The sequence below is a fragment of the Heptranchias perlo genome, unplaced genomic scaffold, assembly GCF_035084215.1.
Source record: "Heptranchias perlo isolate sHepPer1 unplaced genomic scaffold, sHepPer1.hap1 HAP1_SCAFFOLD_47, whole genome shotgun sequence".
Lineage (NCBI taxonomy): Eukaryota > Metazoa > Chordata > Chondrichthyes > Hexanchiformes > Hexanchidae > Heptranchias > Heptranchias perlo.
This window is the reverse complement of record NW_027139484.1, coordinates 5338584-5351702: the sequence shown is the minus strand read 5'-3', so window position 1 is coordinate 5351702 and position 13119 is coordinate 5338584. Positions and strand designations below refer to the sequence as shown.

At 47.4% G+C, this 13119-nt stretch overlaps 2 non-coding genes across 2 annotated transcripts; both read right to left on the bottom strand.

Moving 5' to 3' along the window:
• Positions 1–235: 235 nt before the first annotated feature.
• On the bottom strand, positions 236–307 carry trnag-ucc (transfer RNA glycine (anticodon UCC)). The gene has a single exon. It is a non-coding gene; the product is annotated as a tRNA-Gly (tRNA).
• Positions 308–6901: 6594 nt separating this feature from the next.
• Positions 6902–6973, bottom strand: trnaa-ugc (transfer RNA alanine (anticodon UGC)). The gene has a single exon. It is a non-coding gene; the product is annotated as a tRNA-Ala (tRNA).
• Between the last annotated feature and the right edge of the window lie 6146 nt (positions 6974–13119).

The window sequence follows — 13119 nt, the reverse complement described above, 5'->3', positions numbered from 1 at the left end:
ACAATAAAGGCTAAAACATCATTTCCCTTCCTCACTCTCATTAGACCCTTGGTAACTCAGTATTTCCAGCATGTTTTCCTCTTTTCCTTCTATAGGGAAAAGAAATGAAGGTTGAAAACATTTTACTATAATTACACCCGATTATGTTTTGGAAACAATATCCAACTGAACTGCATCAAATTCGATTATCAACTTCAGAGTTTCTGATGGAAATAAACTAATAAAAACACTTAACTGCGATGGCCGGGAATCGAACCCGGGTCAACTGCTTGGAAGGCAGCTATGCTCACCACTATACCACCATCGCTGAAAATAATCAACAATAAAATAGTTCCCAAACATCAGATCCTGAACAGACACAGCAGGCTGTTGGATTTTGTTCTTCATTTTCACTGGTTTCTGACGGATCCTTTCTCGCTCTGTTGCAGTTCCTGTTTCCGCCCAGTAGATTTCGCCAACCCCCAATCAATGGAAATTCCACACCAGCCAGTAATTCTTCACCTGATATCGGACTGAAGAGACAGTCGATACCTGCAATACTTGACCAGCTGGAAATACATTTTACCACAGCTCACATCAGACATTGAGTAAAGTTAAATAATTACATTAAATCATTACAGAGACCTGACGACCAACTGGGCAGGAATGGCAGCTTAATATTCAAGTCTGTAAGATCTTTTGAAAGGACAGGGAAATAGGGAAAGGAGGAGGAGCAGCAATATTACTAAAGGACAATATTACAGCAGTTCAAAGATAGAATATCAGTGAGGGTGAGCGGGCAGTGTAAACACTCTGAGAGAGACCCATCACAAGTGCCCTCACTGCACTCCCCCAGAAGGTATTAGAAGGGCGAGTGAGGGAGGATTTCTTCATTCTTTGTGAAAGTGTTTGTGAGATTGTGGAAATGTCTGGAAGAGGAAAAACCGGCGGTAAAGCTCGGGCCAAGGCCAAGTCGAGCTCATCCCGGGGCGGACTGCAGTTCCCTGTGGGCCGTGTTCACAGGCTCCTGCGAAAGGGGAACTATGCTGAACGTGTGGGTGCCGGAGCTCCGGTCTATCTGGCTGTTGTGCTCGAGTATCTGACGGCTGGCCGCCAACGAGGCCCGGGACAACAAGAAGACCCTCCTCATCCACAGACACCTGCAGCTGGCCATCCGCAAGGATGAGGAGCTCAACAAGTTGCTGCGAGGGGTGACCATCGCCCAGGGCCGGGTGCTGCCTAATATTCAGGCCAAAGTAAAGCTCTGGGAGCACCAAACATAGAAACATAGAAAATAGGAGCAAGAGTTGGCCATTCAGCCCTTCGGGTCTGCTCCGCCATTCAAAATGATCATAGCTGATCGCCGAACTAAGTACACTGTTCCCGATTTTTCATCATATCCCTTGATCCCTTTAGCATTGAGAAATATACCTATCTCCTTCTTGAATACATCTAATTACTTGGCCTCCACTGCATTGTGTGGTAGAGAATTCCACAGGTTCACCACCCTCTGAGAGAAGAAATTTCTCCTCATCTCGGTTCTCAATGGCATTCCCCGTATCCTGAGACTGTGACCCCTGGTTCTGGACTCCCCAGTCATCGGGAACATCTTCCCTCATCCTGTCTGTCTCGTCCCGTTATAATTTTATCTGTTTCGATGAGATCATCTCTCATTCTTCTAAACTCGAGTGAATATAGGCCGTGTCGACCGAATCTCTCTTCATACGTCAGTCCTGCATCCCAGGAATCAGTCTGGTAAACCTTCTTTGCACTCCCTCCATGGCAAGGACATCCTTCCTCAGATAAGGAGACCAAAACTGCACAAAATACTCCAGATGTGGTCTCACCAAGGCCCTGTAAAACTGCAGTAAGACATCCCTGCTCCTGTACTCAAATCCTCTTGCAATGAAGGCCAACATACCATTCGCCTTCCTAACTGCTTGCTGCACCTGAATGCTCGCTTTCAGCGACTGGTGTACAAGGACATCCGGGTCTCTTTACACCTCCCCTTTTCCCAATCTATCATCATTCAAATAATAATCTGCCTTTCTGTTTTTAGAACCAAAGTGGATAACCTCACATTTATCCACGTTATACTGCATCTGCCATGTTCTTGCCCACTCACCCAACTTATCTAAATCACATTGCAGCCTCTTTGCATCCTCCTCACAGCTTGCATTCCACCCCAGCTTTGTCTCGTCTGCATACTTGGAAATGTTACATTCAGTTCCCTCATCCAAATCATTGATATATATTGTGAATATCTGGGGCCTAAGCACTGATCCCTGCGGTACACCACTAGTCACTGCTGCCACCCGGAAAAAGACTCGCTTATTCCTACTCTCTGTTTCCTGCCTGTCAACCAATTCTCAATCCGTGCCAGTATATTCCCCCCAATCCCATGTGCTTTAATTTTGCACACTAACCTCTTGTGTAGGACCTTATCAAAAGCCTTCTGAAAATCCAAATACACCACATCAACTGGTTCTCCCCGATCTAGTCTACTAGTTACATCCTCAAAAAGCTCCAGATGATTTGTTAAACATGATTTCCCTTTCATAAACCCATGCTGACTTTGTCCAATCCCGTTAATGCCCTCCAAGTGTTTTGTTATCACATCCTTTATAATGGACTCTGCATTTTCCCCACTACTGATGTTAGGCTAACTGGTCTGTAATTCCCTGTTTTTTCTCTCCCTCCTTTTTTAAATAGTGGGGTTACATTTATCACACTCCGATCTGTAGGAATTGTTCCAGAGTCTATAGAATTTTGGAAAATGATCACCAATGCATCCACTATTTCCAGGGCCACTTCCTTTAGTACTCTGGGATGTAGATTATCAGGCCCTGGGGATTTGTCAGCCTTTAGCCTCATTAATTTCCCGAGCACTATTTCTTTATTAATATTGGTTTGCTTCAGTTCCTCCGTCTCACTAGACCCTTGGTTTCCTATCATTTCTGGCAGGTTATTTGTGTCCTCCTTTGTGAAAACAGAACCAAGGTATGTGTTTAATTGTTCTGCCATTTCTTTGTTCCCCGTTATAATTTCCCCCATTTCTGACTGTAAGGAACCTACATTTGTCTTCACTAATCTTTTTCTCTTGACATATTTATCGAAGCTTTTACAGTCAGTTTTTATGTTCCCTGCTAGTTTACTCTCATACTCTATTTTTCCCCTCTTAATCAATCTCTTCGTGCTCCTTTGCTGAATTCTGAACCGCACTCAATCCTCAGGCTTGCCAATTTTTCTGGCAATTTTATAAGTCTCCTCTTTGGATCTAATACTATCCCTAATTTCTTTTGTAAACCACGGTTGAGCCACTTTTCCAGTTTTATTTTTGCGCCAGACAGGAATGAATAATTGTTGTAATTCCTGCCCACGTTCTTTAAATATTAGCCATTGCAATCTACCGTCATTCCTTTCAGTAAATTTCCCCAATCTATCATGGCCAACTCGCACCTCATACTTTCGTAATTTCCTTTATTTAGATTCAGGACACCAGTTTCGGATTCAATTACTTGACTCTCCATCTAAATGAGGAATTCTATCATGTTATGATCGCTCTCCCCTTGTTCATTAATCGTTTCTCATTGCACGATACCCAGTCTAGGATCGCCTGTTCTCCAGTTGGTTCCTCAACGTATTGGTCTGGAAAACCATCACGCACACACTCCAGGAATTCCTCCCGCACAGTATTATTGCTAATTTGGTTTGACCAATCTATATGTAGATTAAAGTCACCCATGATTATAGTTCTACCCTTCTTGCATGCATCTCTAATTTCCTGTTTAATGCCCTCCCCTACATCTCCACTACTGTTTGGGGGCCTAAAGACAACCCCCACCAACGTTTTCTGCCCCTTGATGTTTCTTAGCTCCACCCATACAGATTCGACATCGTGATTTTCCGTGCCAATATCCTTCCTCACTACTGCATTGATTCCCTTCTTTACTAACAATGCTACCCCACCTCCTTTCCCTTTTTGCCTGTCCTGCCTAAATATTTAATACACCTGCTCCATCCTTGGTCACCTTGCAGCCATGTCTCCGTAATCGCAACTATATCATAACCGTTAATATCCATCTGTGTTGTTAATTCATCTAGCTTATTGCGAATGCTCCGTGGATTAAGACACAATGCCTTTCGAATTGTCTTTTTAAGATTACTAGTCATCTTAATTTTATTTATTTGTTTTTCGCCCTTGTTTTCTCTGCCTTCCACTGCTTCTTCCATTTCTTTTGTTTCTATCCTTGTTTCCCCCTCCTTTGTCTCCCTGCTCAGGTTCCCATCCCCCTGCGACTCCAGTTTAAACCTTCCCCAACAGCACTAGCAAACACCCCCGCGAGGACATCGGTCCCAGTCCTGCTCGGGTGTAACCCGTCCCGCTTTTACAGGTCCCACCTTCCCCTGAACCGGCTCCAATATCCCAGGAATCCATATCCCTGCCTCCTACACCATCCCTGCAGCCACGCATTCATCCAGTCTATTCTCCTGTTCCTGTACTCACTAGCACGTGGCACCGGTAGTAATCCTGAGATCACTGCCTTTGAGGTCCTGCTTTTTAATTTATCTCCTAACTGCTTAAATTCACCTTGCAGGACCTCATCCCTTTTTACTTATGTCGTTGGTAACGATATGGACCACGACTACTGGCTGTTCACCCTCCCCCTCCAGAATGCCCTGCAGCTGCTCCGTGATATCCTTGACCCTAGCACCAAGGAGGCAACATACGATCCTGGAGTCACGTTTGCGGCCAGAGAAACGCCTATCTGTCCCTCTTACATTTGAATCCCCTATCAATATAGCGCTGCCACTCTTCTTCCTCCCCTCCTGTGCAGCAGAGCCACCCGTGGTGCCACGAACCTGGCTCTTGCTGCTTTCCCCTGATAAGCCATCTCCCCCAACAGTATCCGAAGCGGTATATCTGTTTGAGAGGGAGATGGCCCCAGGGGACTCCTGCTCTACCTGTCTAGTCCTTTTACTCTCCCTGGCGATCACCCATTTCATTTCTGCCTGCGTAATCTTTATCTGCGGTGTGACCACCTCACTGAACGTGCTATCCACGATAGTCTCAGCATTGTGGATGCTCCACAGTGAATCCACCCGCAGCTCCAGCTCCGAAATCCGGTTAGCCAGTAGCTACAGCTGGACACGCTTCCTGCACACATGGTCGCCAGGGATACCTGTAGTGTTCATGACTTCCCACATAGTGCAGGAGGAGCATATCACGGGTACGAGCTCTGCTGCCATGACTTGCCTTATATTTGCATTGCGTTCACCTCTCAGACTCTCTTCCCGGTCTCTGGACTCTCCTTTTACACTGCGCTCATCTCTTGGACTCTCCTCTCCTCCCAAGAACAAGTAAAGCGACCAAGACTTAATCTATTAATAGAACAAGGGCAGCACCAAACTTATTAAATCCTTTGAAGAAGTAACAGAAAGTGTAGATAAAGTTAATTTGGTAGATGTAATATATTTGGATTTTCAGTAGGCATTCGATGATGTCCCGCATTGTAGACTCATGGCTAAGTTCAGAGCATCTGGAGGCAAGGGACAGGTAGCGGAATGGATAGTAAGCTGGCTACAAAACAGAAAATAGAGAATGGGGTAAAGGGTTGCTACTCAGACTTGCAAAATGTGGGAAGTGCTTTAACACAGGGATCAGTGCTGTTCACATTTTACGTTAACGATTTGGATTCATGAATCGGAAGTACAATTACAAAATTTGCTGATGACACTAAATTGGGGGGTGTAGTTAATACTGAGAAACTATGCGTCAAAATGCAAGAGGACATTAATAAACTTGCAGAATGATGGATAAGTAGGTCACATGCTTGGATAATAGGAGTCTAAACGGGATAGAGGAGCAAAGGGGTACAGATACAAAGATAACTGAAAGTAGCGGCGCAGGTTAATAAGGCCATAAAAAGGCAAATCAAACACTAGAGTTCATTTCCAGAGAGTTAGAATTGAAAAGAAAAGAAGTTATGTTAACTTGTATAGAACTACAGCGAACCGCGCGTCACTTTCTAAGTAAACAAGTGGGCTTTCTGCTTCCTCTCTCCAGGACAACGAGATGCCCAGCGGTTCCGTGTGCTCACAATGTTCAACCTCTGCTTCAGTTCACGGGGTTTCTGCTCCTCTACATTGAACTTTCAAAAAAACAATTTAGCGGGAAAAAACAATTGCTAATAGTCAGTGATTTGGCTGAAATCAAAACTCTGAATCATTGAAACATAGAAAGGTTCCAGAACCAGGGGTAACAGTCTCAGGATACGGGGTATACCATTTAGAACCGAGATGAGGAGAAATCTTTTCACTCAGAGGGTGGTGAAGCTGTGGAATTCTCTACCACAGAAGGCAGTGGATGCCAAGTCATTAGATGTATTCAAGAAGGAGATAGATATGTTTCTTAATGCCATAGGAATCAAGGGATATGGGGAAAAAGCGGGAACAGGGTACTGAGTTAGAAAATCAGCCATGATCATTTTGAATGGTGCAGCATGCCCGAAGGGCCGAATGGCCAACTCTTGCTCCTATTTTCTATGTTTTTATGTGACAGCACAGAAGGAAGCCATTTAGCCCATCGAGTCCACGCCAGCTCTATGTTAGAGCAATTCAGCCAGTCCCACTCCCACGCCCAATCCCCAGAGCCCTGCAAATATTTTCCTCTAAGTACGACATTCAAGGGACATGCAAGAATGATGGAGGGTCAAACAGGAACAAGAGCTGGGACGGCTCGCTCGACATTGCACCGTCACACATTCCGGTCAGTCGGCGGCTGCTCTGAGCTGAGCAGCTGAGGGGACCGTGAGATGAAGTCCTCCTCCGGGACAATTTAACGCTTGTGGAGCCTCAGAAGTTGCAACTCGCTGCACTGCGATTCATCTTTCTGGGGGTAATTCAGGTGCAAAAACATTCTAGGAGATGCTGGGGATTGAACCCAGGACCTCATACATGCAAAGCATGTGCACTACCACTGAGCTACATCCCCAGCCGAAGCAATGTTTTAACCAAGGAAAGAAGAACTGATTGCCTTCAGTTTATCCGGCCACCCAAGGATTTACTGGGCCTAAAATCATCTCATTTTCTGCTCCAACAAGACAATTAAACATGGAGTTTGCGGACCTCATATAACTGTGGGTGAATGGAAGAAACCAGGCCTCGGCACTCAGAGTAATGAGAAAGGGGGCTTGGAGAAGAAAGGCTGGGAGAGGGGGTGAGACTCCTTGGGCTGTGCTGTAACCATCCTTCCTGTTTCAGGGCACATTTTCGAATACTCCCATTATCAGTCACTTTGCTTACGGTTGGACGGGACTAGAAATGCTCAGGCACATTGTAGCAGAGGCCGGCAAGAATATGTCAAGCCCTTGAGATTAAGAAGAGGGCAACGTGAGGCGCGGAGACACTCTCCCTCCTTACCCCTATTAAGCTGTAAATCCCCCGTCCCCACACTCTCCCTCCTTACCCCTATTAAGCTGTAAATCCCCCGTCCCCACACTCTCCCTCCTTACCCCTATTAAGCTGTAAATCCCCCGTCCCACACTCTCCCTCCTTGCCCCTATTAAGCTGTAAGTCCCCCGTCCCACATTCTACCTCCTTGCCCCTATTAAGCTGTAAATCCCCCGTCCCACATTCTCCCTCCTTGCCCCTATTAAGCTGTAAATCCCCCGTCCCACACTCTCCCTCCTTGCCCCTATTAAGCTGTAAGTCCCCCGTCCCACATTCTCCCTCCTTGCCCCTATTAATATGTAAATCCCCCGTCCCACACTCTCCCTCCTTGCCCCTTTTAAGCTTTAAATCACCCGTCCCACACACTCTCTCCCTCCTTGCTCCTATTAAGCTTTAAATCACCCGTCCCACACACTCTCTCCCTCCTTGCCCCTATTAAGCTGTAAATCCCCCGTCCCACACTCTCCCTCCTTGCCCCTATTAAGCTGTAAATCCCCCGTCCCACACTCTCGCTCCTTGCCCCTATTAAGCTGTAAGTCCCCCGTCCCACATTCTACCTCCTTGCCCCTATTAAGCTGTAAATCCCCCGTCCCACATTCTCCCTCCTTGCCCCTATTAAGCTGTAAATCCCCCGTCCCACACTCTCCCTCCTTGCCCCTATTAAGCTGTAAATCCCCCGTCCCACATTCTCCCTCCTTGCCCCTATTAAGCTGTAAATCCCCCGTCCCACACTCTCCCTCCTTGCCCCTATTAAGCTGTAAGTCCCCCGTCCCACATTCTCCCTCCTTGCCCCTATTAAGCTGCAAATCCCCCGTCCCACACTCTCCCTCCTTGCCCCTAATAAGCTGTAAATCCCCCGTCCCACACTCTCCCTCCTTGCCCCTATTAAGCTGTAAATACCCCGTCCCACACACTCTCTCCCTCCTTGCTCCTATTAAGCTTTAAATCACCCGTCCCACACACTCTCTCCCTCCTTGCCCCTATTAAGCTGTAAATCCCCCGTCCCACACTCTCCCTCCTTGCCCCTATTAAGCTGTAAATCCCCCGTCCCACACTCTCGCTCCTTGCCCCTATTAAGCTGTAAGTCCCCCGTCCCACATTCTACCTCCTTGCCCCTATTAAGCTGTAAATCCCCCGTCCCACATTCTCCCTCCTTGCCCCTATTAAGCTGTAAATCCCCCGTCCCACACTCTCCCTCCTTGCCCCTATTAAGCTGTAAATCCCCCGTCCCACATTCTCCCTCCTTGCCCCTATTAAGCTGTAAATCCCCCGTCCCACACTCTCCCTCCTTGCCCCTATTAAGCTGTAAGTCCCCCGTCCCACATTCTCCCTCCTTGCCCCTATTAAGCTGCAAATCCCCCGTCCCACACTCTCCCTCCTTGCCCCTAATAAGCTGTAAATCCCCCGTCCCACACTCTCCCTCCTTGCCCCTATTAAGCTGTAAATCCCCCGTCCCACACTCTCCCTCCTTGCCCCTATTAAGCTGTAAGTCCCCCGTCCCACATTCTCCCTCCTTGCCCCTATTAATATGTAAATCCCCCGTCCCACACTCTCCCTCCTTGCCCCTTTTAAGCTTTAAATCACCCGTCCCACACACTCTCTCCCTCCTTGCTCCTATTAAGCTTTAAATCACCCGTCCCACACACTCTCTCCCTCCTTGCCCCTATTAAGCTGTAAATCCCCCGTCCCACACTCTCCCTCCTTGCCCCTATTAAGCTGTAAATCCCCCGTCCCACACTCTCGCTCCTTGCCCCTATTAAGCTGTAAGTCCCCCGTCCCACATTCTACCTCCTTGCCCCTATTAAGCTGTAAATCCCCCGTCCCACATTCTCCCTCCTTGCCCCTATTAAGCTGTAAATCCCCCGTCCCACACTCTCCCTCCTTGCCCCTATTAAGCTGTAAATCCCCCGTCCCACATTCTCCCTCCTTGCCCCTATTAAGCTGTAAATCCCCCGTCCCACACTCTCCCTCCTTGCCCCTATTAAGCTGTAAGTCCCCCGTCCCACATTCTCCCTCCTTGCCCCTATTAAGCTGCAAATCCCCCGTCCCACACTCTCCCTCCTTGCCCCTAATAAGCTGTAAATCCCCCGTCCCACACTCTCCCTCCTTGCCCCTATTAAGCTGTAAATACCCCGTCCCACACACTCTCTCCCTCCTTGCTCCTATTAAGCTTTAAATCACCCGTCCCACACACTCTCTCCCTCCTTGCCCCTATTAAGCTGTAAATCCCCCGTCCCACACTCTCCCTCCTTGCCCCTATTAAGCTGTAAATCCCCCGTCCCACACTCTCGCTCCTTGCCCCTATTAAGCTGTAAGTCCCCCGTCCCACATTCTACCTCCTTGCCCCTATTAAGCTGTAAATCCCCCGTCCCACATTCTCCCTCCTTGCCCCTATTAAGCTGTAAATCCCCCGTCCCACACTCTCCCTCCTTGCCCCTATTAAGCTGTAAATCCCCCGTCCCACATTCTCCCTCCTTGCCCCTATTAAGCTGTAAATCCCCCGTCCCACACTCTCCCTCCTTGCCCCTATTAAGCTGTAAGTCCCCCGTCCCACATTCTCCCTCCTTGCCCCTATTAAGCTGCAAATCCCCCGTCCCACACTCTCCCTCCTTGCCCCTAATAAGCTGTAAATCCCCCGTCCCACACTCTCCCTCCTTGCCCCTATTAAGCTGTAAATCCCCCGTCCCACACACTCTCCCTCCTTGCCCCTATTAAGCTGTAAATACCCCGTCCCACACACTCTCTCCCTCCTTGCCCCTAATAAGCTGTAAATCCCCCGTCCCACACTCTCCCTCCTTGCTCCTATTAAGCTTTAAATCACCCGTCCCACACACTCTCTCCCTCCTTGCTCCTATTAAGCTTTAAATCACCCGTCCCACACACTCTCTCCCTCCTTGCTCCTATTAAGCTTTAAATCCCCCGTCCCACACTCTCCCTCCTTGCCCCTATTAATCTGTGAATCCCCCGTCCCACACTCTCCCTCCTTGCCCCTATTAAGCTGTAAATCCCCCGTCCCACACACTCTCCCTCCTTGCCCCTATTAAGCTGTAAATCCCCCGTCCCACACACTCTCTCCCTCCTTGCCCCTATTAATCTGTAAATCCCCCGTCCCACACACTCTCTCCCTCCTTGCCCCTATTAATCTGTAAATCCCCCGTCCCACACACTCTCTCCCTCCTTGCCCCTATTAATCTGTAAATCCCCCGTCCCACACACTCTCTCCCTCCTTGCTCCTATTATTCTGTAAATCCCCCGTCCCTCACACTCTCCCTCCTTGCCCCTATTAATCTGTAAATCCCCCGTCACACACATCTCCCTCCTTGACACGTCCTCGCTGTTTGAAATCCAGATTCATCACAGCCTCTATTTTTCTCCCTTTCTCTCCTGAATGTTCTGCATTATGGTGGGTTTCGGCCCCAGTCACTGTTTACCCTCCAGTACCCGGGCAAATGGAAATTCTGCACTTGTGAGTCTTTCCAGCGAACTGCCGGCATTTCGACCACGGGGAGCAGCACAGCCGCCGTCCCTGGCTGATTCTGTCCGGCAAAGCTGAGGCCAACTTTAGCAGATCAACAACAACCTGCGCCTTTAACGTAGTAAAATGTTCCAAAGCACTTCACAAGAGCGTAATCAGAAAAACAATTGACTCTGAGCCAAAGAAGGACACATTAGGACTAAGCTTGTTCAAAGAGCGAAGGAAGTTGGCCATGAACAAGATGCCAGATTTGGAAAAACGCAGAGTTCTCAGAGGTGACATGGAAAGAGGGAATTTGAACAGTTGATCCACTTGGCACTGAAGTGTCTGAAACTAATTATAGGAACTCCAGATAAAATAAATACTGACAAATGTTAAAACTACTTTCTGACAAAAGAAATCTCGATTGAGCTTTTCAAAGATAAATTATTAACAGGGGTTCCCACTAACTCACCTGACTCACCGACCCAGGTTCCACCCGTCAAGCACCACGATTGGTGCAGAACACGCTGCTCCCTTGGCCCTCCAGCCTGGGCTCTCTTCCTGTTGATTCTTGGGGCAATCAATCACCACTCGACAACATTACGCTGCCGGGTGAAGTTGAGGGGCTCAGAGAAAGAAAATAAAATGAGGCCTTGAATCTGAATTGGAAAATTAGAGAAACAAGATTCAGTTCATCAACTTAGCGATTTAAAATCGAATCAAATGAAAAGCTGCAATTATTATTGGCGTGTCTTTGGCTCTCTACTTCAAATGCATTTCTTTCGGTTCACGATATCATTTAGACATCGAGCTGACTTTAAAGCTCCTCTCCACCCATCTTTTGTTTCTTTACTTGTCCCATTACCACACTCATTCCCTTGCACCAGAATCCCTTTTATCATTTACACATCGAGCTGACTTTAAAGCTCCTCCAGACCCATCTTTTGTTTCTTTGCTTGTCCCATTACCACCCTCCTCCCCTTGCACCATCATCCCTTTTGTCACATTATCACTCCTGCCCTCCACCTCACACAGACCTTCCATTTTGTACTTCCCCTGCCCGCGCCTTTTGCCTGGCTCTGTACCTGATTTAAAAACTATTAACTCTTTAACTTCTTCCAGTTCTGACGAAACCTTAACTTTGACCTGAAACGTTAACTCTGTTTCTTTGTCCACAGACGCTGCCTCACTTGCTTTCCAGAATTTTCTGTTTTTATTTCACATTTCCAGCATCCGCAGTATTTTGCTTTTGATTCGATAAACTTCGCTCTTCTGAACCAAATCACTGAAATATCAGCAAAAGGGGTTTACAATGGCTGATGATCTTACCCAGAATGCCCCGCGGGGTAGAATACGGTCTATCTCCATTCGAAGGGGCGCAATGCGCAGTCGCGGCCAGGGCCGCTGGCCCGAGAAATCAGCGCCTCGGAGAGATAGAGGGGTTTCTGGGGCGCGGGGGATTGTGGGGCATCCGGCCGCCATTAGTCGCAGGTTGTGGGTCAGTGTTTTATTGCGCGCGTCGCCCACAGAACCGTTTCTAGAAATACAGACTGAGGAATTCAGAGCCGGTTTGCTGAACAGACACTGACCGTACAATGTGGAACAGAGTTTCTCAAACTATTTTTCTCGTGATGTGGAGATGCCGGTGATGGACTGGGGTTGACAATTGTAAACAATTTTACAACACCAAGTTATAGTCCAGCAATTTTATTTTTCTCGTGACACAATGGAAGAAAAACACTTCCCCCAGGAACCCCAAACAATAATAACTTCAGACTGGAGTTTTCATCAAATCCCAATAAAGGTCAGTCCATGCTCGCTCTTCACTTCACTTCAAGTAATAACTAAAATTAGACATTGACGTTGCTTGAAAAACATTTTAAATACAGTATAAATACAGTAAAAGAAGATCAGGTTGAGTTTCACTTCCTCAATGTGAGGGGTGGGTCTGTCAGTTGGTCATGATCTCGTTCCAATCTGGATCACAGGATGAAAGTGCTTCACGCATCTCAGGTGCGCTGTTGAGTTTCTTTCTCTTGTATTTAACCTTGTCAAAGTCGAAAATCCCAGTTCGCACATGTAGGTTGTTGTGAACGGCAGCAACAACAGAACAGTAATCATAACAGAGGATATTCTTTGAAAGCACTGATCCAAAAAGATGACAAACTGAATGACTTGTGGCGTGTTTTCAGTGTGCTCACAGGTGAGTCGCACCGGCTCCTTTTCTTGCT